Raw genomic sequence first — 20,186 nt, forward strand, 5'->3', positions numbered from 1 at the left:
CGAGACTGCGATTAATCGATTCCTCTCGCAAAATCACGTCGGAATAGTACCCCAAAGAATTAATTGCAGCACTTTTCAAAGTCGTCGAAATTTTCACCAAAAATGCAAAGGGGTTAGCCTTCGATTTTTTTTGGCCGAAAAATCTTTTGTCTGGGAATCGATTCGTATGACGTTTTCTAGACCAATTCGACGCCCAGGAACTCAGAAAACACATAAAAAATAGCGTAGGACCAGCAGCAGAGAAATGACGACAAAAATCATGAGTTTTTCGGCTGTAACTTTACAGGTGTTGCTCGCAGCGTATTGGGACTGCGTTTAATCGATTTCTCTCGCAAAATTACGTCGGAATAGTGCCCTACAGAATTAATTGCAGCACTTTTCAAAGTCGTCGAAATTTTCACCAAAAATGCAAAGGGGTTAGCCTTGGATTTTTTTTGGCCGAAAAATCTTTTGTCTGGGAATCGATTCGTATGACGTTTTCTAGACTAATTCGACGCCCAGGAACTCAGAAAACACATCAAAAATAGCGTAGGACCAGCAGCAGAGAAATGACGTCGAAAATCATGAGTTTTTCGGCTGTAACTTCACAGGTGTTGCTCGCAGCGTATTGGGACTGCGTTTAATCGATTTCTCTCGCAAAATTACGTCGGAATAGTGCCCATTAGAATTAATTGCAGCACTTTTCAAAGTCGTCGAAATTTTCACCAAAAATGCAAAGGGGTTAGCCTTGGATTTTTTTTGGCCGAAAAATCTTTTGTCTGGGAATCGATCCGTATGACGCTTTTTAGACTAATTCGACGCCCAGGAACTCAGAAAACACATGAAAAATAGCCTAGGACCAGCAGCGGAGAAATGACGATGAAAATCTGCAGTTTATCGGCTGTAACTTTGCAGGTGTTGCTCGCAGCGTATCGGGACTGCGATTAATCGATTCCTCTCGCAAAATCACGTCGGAATAGTACCCCAAAGAATTAATTGCAGCACTTTTCAAAGTCGTCGAAATTTTCGCCAAAAATGCAAAGGGGTTAGCCTTGGATTTTTTTTGGCCGAAAAATCTTTTGTCTGGGAATCGATCCGTATGACGCTTTTTAGACTAATTCGACGCCCAGGAACTCAGAAAACACATGAAAAATAGCCTAGGACCAGCAGCAGAGAAATGACGACAAAAATCATGAGTTTTTCGGCTGTAACTTTACAGGTGTTGCTCGCAGCGTATTGGGACTGCGTTTAATCGATTTCTCTCGCAAAATTACGTCGGAATAGTGCCCTACAGAATTGATTGCAGCACTTTTCAAAGTCGTCGAAATTTTCACCAAAAATGCAAAGGGGTTAGCCTTGGATTTTTTTTGGCCGAAAAATCTTTTGTCTGGGAATCGATTCGTATGACGTTTTCTAGACTAATTCGACGCCCAGGAACTAAGAGAACTCATCAAAGATAGCGTAGGACCAGTAGCAGAGAAATGACGAAGAAAATCATGAGTTTTTCGGCTGTAACTTTACAGGTGTTGCTCGCAGCGTATTGGGACTGCGTTTAATCGATTTCTCTCGCAAAACTACGTCGGAATAGTGCCCTACAGAATTAATTGCAGCACTTTTCAAAGTCGTCGAAATTTTCACCAAAAATGCAAAGGGGTTAGCCTTGGCTTTTTTTTGGCCGAAAAATCTTTTGTCTGGGAATCGATCCGTATGACGCTTTTCAGACTAATTCGACGCCCAGGAACTCAGAAAACACATGAAAAATAGCCTAGGACCAGCAGCGGAGAAATGACGATGAAAATCTGCAGTTTTTCGGCTGTAACTTTGCAGGTGTTGCTCGCAGCGTATCGGGACTGCGATTAATCGATTCCTCTCGCAAAATCACGTCGGAATAGTACCCCAAAGAATTAATTGCAGCACTTTTCAAAGTCGTCGAAATTTTCGCCAAAAATGCAAAAGGGTTAGCCTTGGATTTTTTTTGGCCGAAAAATCTTTTGTCTGGGAATCGATCCGTATGACGCTTTTTAGACTAATTCGACGCCCAGGAACTCAGAAAACACATGAAAAATAGCCTAGGACCAGCAGCGGAGGAATGACGATGAAAATCTGCAGTTTTTCGGCTGTAACTTTGCAGGTGTTGCTCGCAGCGTATCGGGACTGCGATTAATCGATTCCTCTCGCAAAATCACGTCGGAATAGTACCCCAAAGAATTAATTGCAGCACTTTTCAAAGTCGTCGAAATTTTCACCAAAAATGCAAAGGGGTTAGCCTTGGATTTTTTTTGGCCGAAAAATCTTTTGTCTGGGAATCGATCCGTATGACGCTTTTTAGACTAATTCGACGCCCAGGAACTCAGAAAATACATGAAAAATAGCCTAGGACCAGCAGCGGAGAAATGACGATGAAAATCTGCAGTTTTTCGGCTGTAACTTTGCAGGTGTTGCTCGCAGCGTATCGGGACTGCGATTAATCGATTCCTCTCGCAAAATCACGTCGGAATAGTACCCCAAAGAATTAATTGCAGCACTTTTCAAAGTCGTCGAAATTTTCGCCAAAAATGCAAAGGGGTTAGCCTTGGATTTTTTTTGGCCGAAAAATCTTTTGTCTGGGAATCGATCCGTATGACGCTTTTTAGACTAATTCGACGCCCAGGAACTCAGAAAACACATGAAAAATGGCCTAGGACCAGCAGCGGAGAAATGACGATGAAAATCTGCAGTTTTTCGGCTGTAACTTTGCAGGTGTTGCTCGCAGCGTATCGGGACTGCGATTAATCGATTCCTCTCGCAAAATCACGTCGGAATAGTACCCCAAAGAATTAATTGCAGCACTTTTCAAAGTCGTCGAAATTTTCGCCAAAAATGCAAAGGGGTTAGCCTTGGATTTTTTTTGGCCGAAAAATCTTTTGTCTGGGAATCGATCCGTATGACGCTTTTTAGACTAATTCGACGCCCAGGAACTCAGAAAACACATGAAAAATAGCCTATGACCAGCAGCGGAGAAATGACGATGAAAATCTGCAGTTTTTCGGCTGTAACTTTGCAGGTGTTGCTCGCAGCGTATCGGGACTGCGATTAATCGATTCCTCTCGCAAAATCACGTCGGAATAGTACCCCAAAGAATTAATTGCAGCACTTTTCAAAGTCGTCGAAATTTTCACCAAAAATGCAAAGGGGTTAGCCTTCGATTTTTTTTGGCCGAAAAATCTTTTGTCTGGGAATCGATTCGTATGACGTTTTCTAGACCAATTCGACGCCCAGGAACTCAGAAAACACATAAAAAATAGCCTATGACCAGCAGCGGAGAAATGACGATGAAAATCTGCAGTTTTTCGGCTGTAACTTTGCAGGTGTTGCTCGCAGCGTATCGGGACTGCGATTAATCGATTCCTCTCGCAAAATCACGTCGGAATAGTACCCCAAAGAATTAATTGCAGCACTTTTCAAAGTCGTCGAAATTTTCACCAAAAATGCAAAGGGGTTAGCCTTCGATTTTTTTTGGCCGAAAAATCTTTTGTCTGGGAATCGATTCGTATGACGTTTTCTAGACCAATTCGACGCCCAGGAACTCAGAAAACACATAAAAAATAGCGTAGGACCAGCAGCAGAGAAATGACGACAAAAATCATGAGTTTTTCGGCTGTAACTTTACAGGTGTTGCTCGCAGCGTATTGGGACTGCGTTTAATCGATTTCTCTCGCAAAATTACGTCGGAATAGTGCCCTACAGAATTAATTGCAGCACTTTTCAAAGTCGTCGAAATTTTCACCAAAAATGCAAAGGGGTTAGCCTTGGTTTTTTTTTGGCCGAAAAATCTTTTGTCTGGGAATCGATTCGTATGACGTTTTCTAGACTAATTCGACGCCCAGGAACTCAGAAAACACATCAAAAATAGCGTAGGACCAGCAGCAGAGAAATGACGACGAAAATCATGAGTTTTTCGGCTGTAACTTCACAGGTGTTGCTCGCAGCGTATTGGGACTGCGTTTAATCGATTTCTCTCGCAAAATTACGTCGGAATAGTGCCCATTAGAATTAATTGCAGCACTTTTCAAAGTCGTCGAAATTTTCACCAAAAATGCAAAGGGGTTAGCCTTGGATTTTTTTTGGCCGAAAAATCTTTTGTCTGGGAATCGATTCGTATGACGTTTTCTAGACTAATTCGACGCCCAGGAACTCAGAAAACACATCAAAAATAGCGTAGGACCAGCAGCAGAGAAATGACGACGAAAATCATGAGTTTTTCGGCTGTAACTTCACAGGTGTTGCTCGCAGCGTATTGGGACTGCGTTCAATCGATTTCTCTCGCAAAATTACGTCGGAATAGTGCCCTACAGAATTTATTGCAGCACTTTTGAAAGTCGTCGAAATTTTCACCAAAAATGCAAAGGGGTTAGCCTTGGATTTTTTTTGGCCGAAAAATCTTTTGTCTGGGAATCGATTCGTATGACGTTTTCTAGACTAATTCGACGCCCAGGAACTCAGAAAACACATCAAAAATAGCGTAGGACCAGCAGCAGAGAAATGACGACGAAAATCATGAGTTTTTCGGCTGTAACTTTACAGGTGTTGCTCGCAGCGTATTGGGACTGCGTTTAATCGATTTCTCTCGCAAAATTACGTCGGAATAGTGCCCTACAGAATTGATTGCAGCACTTTTCAAAGTCGTCGAAATTTTCACCAAAAATGCAAAGGGGTTAGCCTTGGATTTTTTTTGGCCGAAAAATCTTTTGTCTGGGAATCAATCCGTATGACGCTTTTAAGACTAATTCGACGCCCAGGAACTCAGAAAACACATGAAAAATAGCCTAGGACCAGCAGCGGAGAAATGACGATGAAAATCTGCAGTTTTTCGGCTGTAACTTTGCAGGTGTTGCTCGCAGCGTATCGGGACTGCGATTAATCGATTCCTTTCGCAAAATCACGTCGGAATAGTACCCCAAAGAATTAATTGCAGCACTTTTCAAAGTCGTCGAAATTTTCGCCAAAAATGCAAAGGGGTTAGCCTTGGATTTTTTTTGGCCGAAAAATCTTTTGTCTGGGAATCGATCCGTATGACGCTTTTTAGACTAATTCGACGCCCAGGAACTCAGAAAACACATGAAAAATAGCCTAGGACCAGCAGCGGAGAAATGACGATGAAAATCTGCAGTTTTTCGGCTGTAACTTTGCAGGTGTTGCTCGCAGCGTATCGGGACTGCGATTAATCGATTCCTCTCGCAAAATCACGTCGGAATAGTACCCCAAAGAATTAATTGCAGCACTTTTCAAAGTCGTCGAAATTTTCGCCAAAAATGCAAAGGGGTTAGCCTTGGATTTTTTTTGGCCGAAAAATCTTTTGTCTGGGAATCGATCCGTATGACGCTTTTTAGACTAATTCGACGCCCAGGAACTCAGAAAACACATGAAAAATAGCCTAGGACCAGCAGCGGAGAAATGACGATGAAAATCTGCAGTTTTTCGGCTGTAACTTTGCAGGTGTTGCTCGCAGCGTATCGGGACTGCGATTAATCGATTCCTCTCGCAAAATCACGTCGGAATAGTACCCCAAAGAATTAATTGCAGCACTTTTCAAAGTCGTCGAAATTTTCACCAAAAATGCAAAGGGGTTAGCCTTCGATTTTTTTTGGCCGAAAAATCTTTTGTCTGGGAATCGATTCGTATGACGTTTTCTAGACCAATTCGACGCCCAGGAACTCAGAAAACACATAAAAAATAGCGTAGGACCAGCAGCAGAGAAATGACGACAAAAATCATGAGTTTTTCGGCTGTAACTTTACAGGTGTTGCTCGCAGCGTATTGGGACTGCGTTTAATCGATTTCTCTCGCAAAATTACGTCGGAATAGTGCCCTACAGAATTAATTGCAGCACTTTTCAAAGTCGTCGAAATTTTCGCCAAAAATGCAAAGGGGTTAGCCTTGGATTTTTTTTGGCCGAAAAATCTTTTGTCTGGGAATCGATCCGTATGACGCTTTTTAGACTAATTCGACGCCCAGGAACTCAGAAAACACATGAAAAATAGCCTAGGACCAGCAGCGGAGAAATGACGATGAAAATCTGCAGTTTTTCGGCTGTAACTTTGCAGGTGTTGCTCGCAGCGTATCGGGACTGCGATTAATCGATTCCTCCCGCAAAATCACGTCGGAATAGTACCCCAAAGAATTAATCGCAGCACTTTTCAAAGTCGTCGAAATTTTCGCCAAAAATGCAAAGGGGTTAGCCTTGGATTTTTTTTGGCCGAAAAATCTTTTGTCTGGGAATCGATCCGTATGACGCTTTTTAGACTAATTCGACGCCCAGGAACTCAGAAAACACATGAAAAATAGCCTAGGACCAGCAGCGGAGAAATGACGATGAAAATCTGCAGTTTTTCGGCTGTAACTTTGCAGGTGTTGCTCGCAGCGTATCGGGACTGCGATTAATCGATTCCTCTCGCAAAATCACGTCGGAATAGTACCCTAAAGAATTAATTGCAGCACTTTTCAAAGTCGTCGAAATTTTCGCCAAAAATGCAAAGGGGTTAGCCTTGGATTTTTTTTGGCCGAAAAATCTTTTGTCTGGGAATCGATCCGTATGACGCTTTTTAGACTAATTCGACGCCCAGGAACTCAGAAAACACATGAAAAATAGCCTAGGACCAGCAGCGGAGAAATGACGATGAAAATCTGCAGTTTTTCGGCTGTAACTTTGCAGGTGTTGCTCGCAGCGTATCGGGACTGCGATTAATCGATTCCTCTCGCAAAATCACGTCGGAATAGTACCCCAAAGAATTAATTGCAGCACTTTTCAAAGTCGTCGAAATTTTCGCCAAAAATGCAAAGGGGTTAGCCTTGGTTTTTTTTTGGCCGAAAAATCTTTTGTCTGGGAATCGATCCGTATGACGCTTTTTAGACTAATTCGACGCCCAGGAACTCAGAAAACACATGAAAAATAGCCTAGGACCAGCAGCGGAGAAATGACGATGAAAATCTGCAGTTTTTCGGCTGTAACTTTGCAGGTGTTGCTCGCAGCGTATCAGGACTGCGATTAATCGATTCCTCTCGCAAAATCACGTCGGAATAGTACCCCAAAGAATTAATTGCAGCACTTTTCAAAGTCGTCGACATTTTCGCCAAAAATGCAAAGGGGTTAGCCTCGGATTTTTTTTGGCCGGAAAATCTTTTGTCTGGGAATCGATCCGTATGACGCTTTTTAGACTAATTCGACGCCCAGGAACTCAGAAAACACATGAAAAATAGCCTAGGACCAGCAGCGGAGAAATGACGATGAAAATCTGCAGTTTTTCGGCTGTCACTTTGCAGGTGTTGCTCGCAGCGTATCGGGACTGCGATTAATCGATTCCTCTCGCAAAATCACGTCGGAATAGTACCCCGAAGAATTAATTGCAGCACTTTTCAAAGTCGTCGAAATTTTCGCCAAAAATGCAAAGGGGTTAGCCTTGGATTTTTTTTGGCCGAAAAATCTTTTGTCTGGGAATCGATCCGTATGACGCTTTTTAGACTAATTCGACGCCCAGGAACTCAGAAAACACATGAAAAATAGCCTAGGACCAGCAGCGGAGAAATGACGATAAAAATCTGCAGTTTTTCGGCTGTAACTTTGCAGGTGTTGCTCGCAGCGTATCGGGACTGCGATTAATCGATTCCTCTCGCAAAATCACGTCGGAATAGCACCCCAAAGAATTAATTGCAGCACTTTTCAAAGTCGTCGAAATTTTCGCCAAAAATGCAAAGGGGTTAGCCTTGGTTTTTTTTTGGCCGAAAAATCTTTTGTCTGGGAATCGATCCGTATGACGCTTTTTAGACTAATTCGACGCCCAGGAACTCAGAAAACACATGAAAAATAGCCTAGGACCAGCAGCGGAGAAATGACGATGAAAATCTGCAGTTTTTCGGCTGTAACTTTGCAGGTGTTGCTAGCAGCGTATCGCGACTGCGATTAAGTTCCTCTCGCAAAATCACGTCGGAATAGTACCCCAAAGAATTAATTGCAGCACTTTTCAAAGTCGTCGAAATTTTCGCCAAAAATGCAAAGGGGTTAGCCTTGGATTTTTTTTGGCCGAAAAATCTTTTGTCCGGGAATCGATCCGTATGACGCTTTTTAGACTAATTCGACGCCCAGGAACTCAGAAAACACATGAAAAATAGCCTAGGACCAGCAGCGGAGAAATGACGATGAAAATCTGCAGTTTTTTGGCTGTCACTTTGCAGGTGTTGCTCGCAGCGTATCGGGACTGCGATTAATCGATTCCTCTCGCAAAATCACGTCGGAATAGTACCCCAAAGAATTAATTGCAGCACTTTTCAAAGTCGTCGAAATTTTCAACAAAAATGCAAAGGGGTTAGCCTTCGATTTTTTTTGGCCGAAAAATCTTTTGTCTGGGAATCGATTCGTATGACGTTTTCTGCACCAATTCGACGCCCAGGAACTCAGAAAACACATAAAAAATAGCGTAGGACCAGCAGCAGAGGAATGACGATGAAAATCTGCAGTTTTTCGGCTGTAACTTTGCAGGTGTTGCTCGCAGCGTATCGGGACTGCGATTAATCGATTCCTCTCGCAAAATCACGTCGGAATAGTACCCCAAAGAAATAATTGCAGCACTTTTCAAAGTCGTCGAAATTTTCGCCAAAAATGCAAAGGGGTTAGCCTTGGATTTTTTTTGGCCGAAAAATCTTTTGTCTGGGAATCGATCCGTATGACGCTTTTTAGACTAATTCGACGCCCAGGAACTCAGAAAACACATGAAAAATAGCCTAGGACCAGCAGCGGAGAAATGACGATGAAAATCTGCAGTTTTTCGGCTGTAACTTTGCAGGTGTTGCTCGCAGCGTATCGGGACTGCGATTAATCGATTCCTCCCGCAAAATCACGTCGGAATAGTACCCCAAAGAATTAATCGCAGCACTTTTCAAAGTCGTCGAAATTTTCGCCAAAAATGCAAAGGGGTTAGCCTTGGATTTTTTTTGGCCGAAAAATCTTTTGTCTGGGAATCGATCCGTATGACGCTTTTCAGACTAATTCGACGCCCAGGAACTCAGAAAACACATGAAAAATAGCCTAGGACCAGCAGCGGAGAAATGACGATGAAAATCTGCAGTTTTTCGGCTGTAACTTTGCAGGTGTTGCTCGCAGCGTATCGGGACTGCGATTAATCGATTCCTCTCGCAAAATCACGTCGGAATAGTACCCCAAAGAATTAATTGCAGCACTTTCCAAAGTCGTCGAAATTTTCGCCAAAAATGCAAAAGGGTTAGCCTTGGATTTTTTTTGGCCGAAAAATCTTTTGTCTGGGAATCGATCCGTATGACGCTTTTTAGACTAATTCGACGCCCAGGAACTCAGAAAACACATGAAAAATAGCCTAGGACCAGCAGCGGAGGAATGACGATGAAAATCTGCAGTTTTTCGGCTGTAACTTTGCAGGTGTTGCTCGCAGCGTATCGGGACTGCGATTAATCGATTCCTCTCGCAAAATCACGTCGGAATAGTACCCCAAAGAATTAATTGCAGCACTTTTCAAAGTCGTCGAAATTTTCACCAAAAATGCAAAGGGGTTAGCCTTGGATTTTTTTTGGCCGAAAAATCTTTTGTCTGGGAATCGATCCGTATGACGCTTTTTAGACTAATTCGACGCCCAGGAACTCAGAAAATACATGAAAAATAGCCTAGGACCAGCAGCGGAGAAATGACGATGAAAATCTGCAGTTTTTCGGCTGTAACTTTGCAGGTGTTGCTCGCAGCGTATCGGGACTGCGATTAATCGATTCCTCTCGCAAAATCACGTCGGAATAGTACCCCAAAGAATTAATTGCAGCACTTTTCAAAGTCGTCGAAATTTTCGCCAAAAATGCAAAGGGGTTAGCCTTGGATTTTTTTTGGCCGAAAAATCTTTTGTCTGGGAATCGATCCGTATGACGCTTTTTAGACTAATTCGACGCCCAGGAACTCAGAAAACACATGAAAAATGGCCTAGGACCAGCAGCGGAGAAATGACGATGAAAATCTGCAGTTTTTCGGCTGTAACTTTGCAGGTGTTGCTCGCAGCGTATCGGGACTGCGATTAATCGATTCCTCTCGCAAAATCACGTCGGAATAGTGCCCTACAGAAATTATTGCAGCACTTTTCAAAGTCGTCGAAATTTACACCAAAAATGCAAAGGGGTTAGCCTTCGATTTTTTTTGGCCGAAAAATCTTTTGTCTGGGAATCGATTCGTATGACGTTTTCTAGACTAATTCGACGCCCAGGAACTCAGAAAACACATCAAAAATAGCGTAGGACCAGCAGCAGAGAAATGACGACGAAAATCATGAGTTTTTCGGCTGTAACTTCACAGGTGTTGCTCGCAGCGTATTGGGACTGCGTTTAATCGATTTCTCTCGCAAAATTACGTCGGAATAGTGCCCTACAGAATCAATTGCAGCACTTTTCAAAGTCGTCGAAATTTTCACCAAAAATGCAAAGGGGTTAGCCTTGGCTTTTTTTTGGCCGAAAAATCTTTTGTCTGGGAATCGATTCGTATGACGTTTTCTAGACTAATTCAACGCCCAGGAACTCAGAAAACACACCAAAAATAGCGTAGGACCAGCAGCAGAGAAATGACGACGAAAATCATGAGTTTTTCGGCTGTAACTTTACAGGTGTTGCTCGCAGCGTATTGGGACTGCGTTTGATCGATTTCTCTCGCAAAATTACGTCGGAATAGTGCCCTACAGAAATATTTGCAGCACTTTTCAAAGTCGTCGAAATTTTCACCAAAAATGCAAAGGGGTTAGCCTTCGATTTTTTTTGGCCGAAAAATCTTTTGTCTGGGAATCGATTCGTATGACGTTTGCTAGACCAATTCGACGCCCAGGAACTCAGAAAACACATAAAAAATAGCGTAGGACCAGCAGCAGAGAAATGACGACGAAAATCATGAGTTTTTCGGCTGTAACTTTACAGGTGTTGCTCGCAGCGTATTGGGACTGCGATTAATCGATTTCTCTCGCAAAATTACGTCGGAATAGTGCCCTACAGAAATTATTGCAGCACTTTTCAAAGTCGTCGAAATTTTCACCAAAAATGCAAAGGGGTTAGCCTCCGATTTTTTTTGGCCGAAAAATCTTTTGTCTGGGAATCGATTCGTATGACGTTTTCTAGACTAATTCGACGCCCAGGAACTCAGAAAACACATCAAAAATAGCGTAGGACCAGCAGCAGAGAAATGACGACGAAAATCATGAGTTTTTCGGCTGTAACTTCACAGGTGTTGCTCGCAGCGTATTGGGACTGCGTTTAATCGATTTCTCTCGCAAAATTACGTCGGAATAGTGCCCTACAGAATCAATTGCAGCACTTTTCAAAGTCGTCGAAATTTTCACCAAAAATGCAAAGGGGTTAGCCTTGGCTTTTTTTTGGCCGAAAAATCTTTTGTCTGGGAATCGATTCGTATGACGTTTTCTAGACTAATTCAACGCCCAGGAACTCAGAAAACACACCAAAAATAGCGTAGGACCAGCAGCAGAGAAATGACGACGAAAATCATGAGTTTTTCGGCTGTAACTTTACAGGTGTTGCTCGCAGCGTATTGGGACTGCGTTTGATCGATTTCTCTCGCAAAATTACGTCGGAATAGTGCCCTACAGAAATATTTGCAGCACTTTTCAAAGTCGTCGAAATTTTCACCAAAAATGCAAAGGGGTTAGCCTTCGATTTTTTTTGGCCGAAAAATCTTTTGTCTGGGAATCGATTCGTATGACGTTTGCTAGACCAATTCGACGCCCAGGAACTCAGAAAACACATAAAAAATAGCGTAGGACCAGCAGCAGAGAAATGACGACGAAAATCATGAGTTTTTCGGCTGTAACTTTACAGGTGTTGCTCGCAGCGTATTGGGACTGCGTTTAATCGATTTCTCTCGCAAAATTACGTCGGAATAGTGCCCTACAGAAATTATTGCAGCACTTTTCAAAGTCGTCGAAATTTTCACCAAAAATGCAAAGGGGTTAGCCTTCGATTTTTTTTGGCCGAAAAATCTTTTGTCTGGGAATCGATCCGTATGACGCTTTTTAGACTAATTCGACGCCCAGGAACTCAGAAAACACATGAAAAATAGCCTAGGACCAGCAGCGGAGAAATGACGATGAAAATCTGCAGTTTTTCGGCTGTAACTTTGCAGGTGTTGCTCGCAGCGTATCGGGACTGCGATTAATCGATTCCTCTCGCAAAATCACGTCGGAATAGTACCCCAAAGAATTAATTGCAGCACTTTTCAAAGTCGTCGAAATTTTCACCAAAAATGCAAAGGGGTTAGCCTTCGATTTTTTTTGGCCGAAAAATCTTTTGTCTGGGAATCGATTCGTATGACGTTTTCTAGACCAATTCGACGCCCAGGAACTCAGAAAACACATAAAAAATAGCGTAGGACCAGCAGCAGAGAAATGACGACAAAAATCATGAGTTTTTCGGCTGTAACTTTACAGGTGTTGCTCGCAGCGTATTGGGACTGCGTTTAATCGATTTCTCTCGCAAAATTACGTCGGAATAGTGCCCTACAGAATTAATTGCAGCACTTTTCAAAGTCGTCGAAATTTTCACCAAAAATGCAAAGGGGTTAGCCTTGGATTTTTTTTGGCCGAAAAATCTTTTGTCTGGGAATCGATTCGTATGACGTTTTCTAGACTAATTCGACGCCCAGGAACTCAGAAAACACATCAAAAATAGCGTAGGACCAGCAGCAGAGAAATGACGACGAAAATCATGAGTTTTTCGGCTGTAACTTCACAGGTGTTGCTCGCAGCGTATTGGGACTGCGTTTAATCGATTTCTCTCGCAAAATTACGTCGGAATAGTGCCCATCAGAATTAATTGCAGCACTTTTCAAAGTCGTCGAAATTTTCACCAAAAATGCAAAGGGGTTAGCCTTGGATTTTTTTTGGCCGAAAAATCTTTTGTCTGGGAATCGATTCGTATGACGTTTTCTAGACTAATTCGACGCCCAGGAACTCAGAAAACACATCAAAAATAGCGTAGGACCAGCAGCAGAGAAATGACGACGAAAATCATGAGTTTTTCGGCTGTAACTTCACAGGTGTTGCTCGCAGCGTATTGGGACTGCGTTCAATCGATTTCTCTCGCAAAATTACGTCGGAATAGTGCCCTACAGAATTTATTGCAGCACTTTTGAAAGTCGTCGAAATTTTCACCAAAAATGCAAAGGGGTTAGCCTTGGATTTTTTTTGGCCGAAAAATCTTTTGTCTGGGAATCGATTCGTATGACGTTTTCTAGACTAATTCGACGCCCAGGAACTCAGAAAACACATCAAAAATAGCGTAGGACCAGCAGCAGAGAAATGACGACGAAAATCATGAGTTTTTCGGCTGTAACTTTACAGGTGTTGCTCGCAGCGTATTGGGACTGCGTTTAATCGATTTCTCTCGCAAAATTACGTCGGAATAGTGCCCTACAGAAATATTTGCAGCACTTTTCAAAGTCGTCGAAATTTTCACCAAAAATGCAAAGGGGTTAGCCTTCGATTTTTTTTGGCCGAAAAATCTTTTGTCTGGGAATCGATTCGTATGACGTTTGCTAGACCAATTCGACGCCCAGGAACTCAGAAAACACATAAAAAATAGCGTAGGACCAGCAGCAGAGAAATGACGACGAAAATCATGAGTTTTTCGGCTGTAACTTTACAGGTGTTGCTCGCAGCGTATTGGGACTGCGTTTAATCGATTTCTCTCGCAAAATTACGTCGGAATAGTGCCCTACAGAAATTATTGCAGCACTTTTCAAAGTCGTCGAAATTTTCACCAAAAATGCAAAGGGGTTAGCCTTCGATTTTTTTTGGCCGAAAAATCTTTCGTCTGGGAATCGATTCGTATGACGTTTTCTAGACTAATTCGACGCCCAGGAACTCAGAAAACACATCAAAAATAGCGTAGGACCAGCAGCAGAGAAATGACGACGAAAATCATGAGTTTTTCGGCTGTAACTTCACAGGTGTTGCTCGCAGCGTATTGGGACTGCGTTTAATCGATTTCTCTCGCAAAATCACGTCGGAATAGTGCCCTACAGAAATTATTGCAGCACTTTTCAAAGTCGTCGAAATTTTCACCAAAAATGCAAAGGGGTTAGCCTTCGATTTTTTTTGGCCGAAAAATCTTTTGTCTGGGAATCGATTCGTATGACGTTTTCTAGACTAATTCGACGCCCAGGAACTCAGAAAACACATCAAAAATAGCGTAGGACCAGCAGCAGAGAAATGACGACGAAAATCATGAGTTTTTCGGCTGTAACTTCACAGGTGTTGCTCGCAGCGTATTGGGACTGCGTTTAATCGATTTCTCTCGCAAAATTACGTCGGAATAGTGCCCTACAGAATCAATTGCAGCACTTTTCAAAGTCGTCGAAATTTTCACCAAAAATGCAAAGGGGTTAGCCTTGGATTTTTTTTGGCCGAAAAATCTTCTGTCTGGGAATCGATTCGTATGACGTTTTCTAGACTAATCCGACGCCCAGGAACTCAGAAAACACATCAAAAATAGCGTAGGACCAGCAGCAGAGAAATGACGACGAAAATCATGAGTTTTTCGGCTGTAACTTTACAGGTGTTGCTCGCAGCGTATTGGGACTGCGTTTAATCGATTTCTCTCGCAAAATTACGTCGGAATAGTGCTCTACAGAATTAATTGCAGCACTTTTCAAAGTCGTCGAAATTTTCACCAAAAATGCAAAGGGGTTAGCCTTGGATTTTTTTTGGCCGAAAAATCTTTTGTCTGGGAATCGATTCGTATGACGTTTCCTAGACTAATTCGACGCCCAGGAACTCAGAAAACACATCAAAAATAGCGTAGGACCAGCAGCAGAGAAATGACGACGAAAATCATGAGTTTTTCGGCTGTAACTTTACAGGTGTTGCTCGCAGCGTATTGGGACTGCGTTTAATCGATTTCTCTCGCAAAATTACGTCGGAATAGTGCCCTACAGAATTAATTGCAGCACTTTTCAAAGTCGTCGAAATTTTCACCAAAAATGCAAAGGGGTTAGCCTTGGATTTTTTTTGGCCGAAAAATCTTTTGTCTGGGAATCGATTCGTATGACGTTTTCTAGACCAATTCGACGCCCAGGAACTCAGAAAACACATAAAAAATAGCGTAGGACCAGCAGCAGAGAAATGACGACGAAAATCATGAGTTTTTCGGCTGTAACTTTACAGGTGTTGCTCGCAGCGTATTGGGACTGCGTTTAATCGATTTCTCTCGCAAAATTACGTCGGAATAGTGCTCTACAGAATTAATTGCAGCACTTTTCAAAGTCGTCGAAATTTTCACCAAAAATGCAAAGGGGTTAGCCTTGGATTTTTTTTGGCCGAAAAATCTTTTGTCTGGGAATCGATTCGTATGACGTTTCCTAGACTAATTCGACGCCCAGGAACTCAGAAAACACATCAAAAATAGCGTAGGACCAGCAGCAGAGAAATGACGACGAAAATCATGAGTTTTTCGGCTGTAACTTTACAGGTGTTGCTCGCAGCGTATTGGGACTGCGTTTAATCGATTTCTCTCGCAAAATTACGTCGGAATAGTGCCCTACAGAATTATTTGCAGCACTTTTCAAAGTCGTCGAAATTTTCACCAAAAATGCAAAGGGGTTAGCCTTCGATTTTTTTTGGCCGAAAAATCTTTTGTCTGGGAATCGATTCGTATGACGTTTTCTAGACCAATTCGACGCCCAGGAACTCAGAAAACACATAAAAAATAGCGTAGGACCAGCAGCAGAGAAATGACGACGAAAATCATGAGTTTTTCGGCTGTAACTTTACAGGTGTTGCTCGCAGCGTATTGGGACTGCGTTTAATCGATTTCTCTCGCAAAATTACGTCGGAATAGTGCCCTACAGAATTAATTGCAGCACTTTTCAAAGTCGTCGAAATTTTCACCAAAAATGCAAAGGGGTTAGTTTAGTTTAGTTTAGTTTAGTTTAGTTTATTGGATATCTTCCATTTCGGTGAACACAATACATTTTTCAAAAATACGCTACACAGTTATACTTGTAATTTTATACAATGTTTTTTTTTGTTTTTTTTTTTTTTCCACTCCTGTCTGCGTGAAAATTAACTTATAATCCACGATGTGTACCTCTATGTAGAGTGCGTCGCCCTTCCCCACATAAGTTTGGAAACTTGTGCGTAGGGTGTCAAGGGTTCGGCTTACTTATTTTCATTATTTTGTTTGTGTTGTTAAAATTACGTCGGAATAGTGCCGCAAAGAAATAATTGCAGCACTTTACAATGTCGTCGAAATTCTCGCCAAAAATACAAAGGGGTTAGCCTTACTTTTTTTGCGATTTTTGTAGCCGAAAATTTCTGGTTTCCGAATCGATTTGTATGACCGTTCCTTGGCTAATTGGCACCCCAGGAACTCAAAAAAACACCGTAAAAAAAGCGTAGAACCAACAGCAGAGAAATTACGACGCAAAGACCACCAGCAGAAAAATTGAGAAATTACGTCCTCTGTTTTTTGTTTGTCACTTTTATCCGCTGCTTGCAGCGTATTCGGACTATGCTGAACCGATTGTTCGTGCAAAATCACCTTGGAATACAGCCTTACATTATTGATTGCCGCACTTCTAATAATCTTCCAAATTTTCCCCCAAAAATGCAAAGGGGTTAGCCTTGGATTTATTTCGACCGCAAAATTTTTGTCTGGCAATCGATCCTTATGATGCTTTCTACACTAATCGGACGATCAGGAACTCAGAAATCACATCAAAAATAGCGTAGGAACAGCAGCAGACAAATCATGATGAAGAGACGAGCAGTAGAAAAATGAGAAAACAGAGCGTTTTCTTTTCTGGCTTGGACTTTTATTCATTGCTTGCTGCGAATTCATACCGCGCTGCATTGATTTTATCCGTAAAGGAAAGTCATTAAAGAGAATCAATGAAATAATTTCATTTGCGAATCAAGACCTGACAATATGCAACCGAAATACGGAGAAAAATCTAGTCATGCGGCTACAACGAATCAGAACTTATCCAGAACGAATCACTTTCAGCTTTTTTGATTATTCAGCAAAGATCTTCAAAAAAAGGTCGCGGCGTGAACTTCTTAATTTTCAGTGATTCTAGGAGCTGCAAACTTTTTGTGTTGAAATTGATCGTGTGACCACGAATCCAAAATATTCCTGGAATATCGTAGGACCAATTGTCAAGGCTGCAGGCTTCTGCTCCAAAAATTCATTAAGTTCACCGTGAATTGAAAATACATTCGGAATATGGTATGATCAACTGACAAGTAAATCAAAAATTTTTCTGTTCCCCGGGAGTTCTCCTTATTTCCCCTACGACCATCTTAGGACTAAGTAAGAATCGTTTTTTCAAGGCCGTTCATGTTTCTGTAACCTGTTTAAACAAGTTCAGCTGTGTTCTTTCGTAGCGTACTTCATTCTGTGATTTCACATTCGTCAGTACTTTACTACATCAAAGGCATCACCGGACGAAAAATTCAGAACGCATGTCTGAAATATGACATATTTCCTATCACTCGGCGTTCATTGGCGACAGCTGCAAATCCAGCTCAAGAATTTGCTATTTTGCAGTGAAATATTTTATTTTGAACTTCCATCGATGTTCCTGTATTTGCTTGCAACTTCTCGCATACCACATATCATTGCACTTCTACAGGATGCTCAATACAAATAGTCTATAAACATTTTAAACTGACAATGCAAACAAACCGTACCAAGGAATTTTGAAGTTGAACAGCGAAAACAAGAATATCAACTCCACGACGAACTGCGTCATGATCTTATGCATAAGTTTCGGAAATGTTAGTGATGGCTGAGAACCTATCACAGGTGAATCTCAGGGAAGCAGATCAGAGGTACAGGGAAATAAATAATTTGTCGTGTCTCCCTTAGAAATCTGCTGAAAGCAAGTTCGAATAAGCACGTGGTAGTGATCGACATTTCGTCCGTTCAAGAAACACGGATACAAATTTCGCTTGGTATTTCTTGCAGGTTTCCTAAGAGAGACTCGATGAAATGACATTAAGAGGTAAGTTCTGCTATATTTGTTATAAAGGACGAACAGTTAGCGTGTAGGGTGCTTTACACAGGTTGAAATATGACCAGTAGTAATTGGGAATTCAAATTATCTTATCTTGATCATAAGTCTGTGAATACAAATTGTGATTGTGTACCATTCGAAATAAGTATTATAAAAAATACTCTGTGACACTTTCGGGGAGTAACATCGTGCCAATAAGCCAATTTTGCGTATCCACATGCATATATGTATAATGCACGCCAGAGCATCGAGATTCAGTCACCATCTGTATTCGCAGTAGTAATTCAGTTTCAATTTTTCCGTGACGTTCTAACACTGCGACGAATTGTTAATTCACTGCAAACGAAAGTATCACTCTTTGCGATGTAGTATCTCACTTGTTTCTTTTATTAATTCTCAATCATATTTTCTGTCAAAGAATACTTTGTTACTTTTGTACGTTGGTTGTGCTCACGTTAAAAGAGATTAAACTTGTTATAAAATTAATAGAGACTAACTTTATCTTTTCCTAAATAACGTGATTTCGTTGTATCGCAATTTAAATATAATCACTTATTGATGTTGATGCGTACTACATATAAAGGTATATGTGTATGAATGAGCCGACATAATTTTTCAAATTTATCCATACGGTAGTTATATCCATTTTACGCGTGTCTATAGAAACAATAAAACGTCTAACGACATCAAAGACAAATTCGATTCGAGTCTATAATCTATTACGATAGATGTAATGTTGTTAGCCCCTCAATTTTACCGCGAAATGGTCAGCTTTGCTAATATATCATTTTTATGTCCAGTGTACGGTTTATCTACCATATATTGCTATTGTACCAAGTGAACATGAAATACTTGATCAATTTTAATTGTAAGAGTGTGCTTAATCAGTTTTAGGTGTTTAGCTTCATCTACAGCGAGTAATAAACTTCTAATTCCTTGGGCAATATAAAGTGTCGCAATTCATTCTCGCACGAAATGGATATTACGCACAATGAATAACTGGCAGAAAGATACGTGGCGAGTGGATGTTGTTATTTAACTCAATTTAACCGGAAATGAAATGGTACCAGAAGTAAGTATAATCTGTATGTATGAAAATTGATTGTACAATGTCAGATTTTTGGGTTATATTGTATAAAAATGTGCTCGACCGTTTCGTTATAGAACTGTTGAGCTATGTTTGCTTCTATATTATACTATTACCTTTGCTACGTTTATGTTTAATAATACCTAATATTAATAACCTTTATTTTGTGCTATATTTAATAAATCTTTTATAATAGTTAATCTATTGCACTTGAAGTTCGCATTGGAAATGCGGGACAGTGATGTTCGCATTTATTATTCTTGAAAATAGTGATTATTTTCATCGTGAGGGCGAGTGTCGAAAGTTACAGACAATAATTGATTACTATCTATTAATTAAAATTGTTTAATATTATGTTTGCATTGAGACAGTATTTATTTTGTTTTCATTTTCTTTTCTTTCTTTATGTGAAACATTTAGTATTTTACAAATAGGAAACGATCAGACACTGAGCTTTTATCAATTTGGAAAATACAGGCTCTTCGTGAAATGCCTACTCCGTTAAAGGCGAGCCCGAGTTGACACCGCTGTATGTTAGGTTGCCTATTGATGCCTCGACTCATGTCCCACTTGTCAGATTCACCGGTGGCAAAAGTAAAGTACTCGTAGTATGAGCCACTTTTACGATAAATTTTATGGAAAATAGTTAAGAAAAAAGTGCCTTCAAAATTGTCAATCGAATTCCCAAACCTTCACAAAGAGCCTGTACATTTCTGAGATTATCGTATAATCACTCCAAAGATCCACTTTTGTAAAATACATCAACCATCCATTATCCATTTCTACATAGTTTTAATTTGTTCTTTTTTCTCTTTTTTTTTTGATTTATACAATAAAATATCACAGTTCTGTTCGTACCATCGCCATGCAATATTGTGCTTACATCGCATTGTCTATAAATAATAATCCTTCTCTCTGATTTTCTCTCTCTCTCTCTCTATCTCTCGCTGACATACATGCATGCGGTCTTTTACTCACAATCAGCTAATTGTTATCGATAGTACAGTAGTATATATGTATATACATAGATAATATATATATACATATATTATTAAAATTTATTCAAAC

The sequence above is a fragment of the Diprion similis genome, chromosome 11, assembly GCF_021155765.1.
Source record: "Diprion similis isolate iyDipSimi1 chromosome 11, iyDipSimi1.1, whole genome shotgun sequence".
In the NCBI taxonomy this organism is placed as follows: domain Eukaryota; kingdom Metazoa; phylum Arthropoda; class Insecta; order Hymenoptera; family Diprionidae; genus Diprion; species Diprion similis.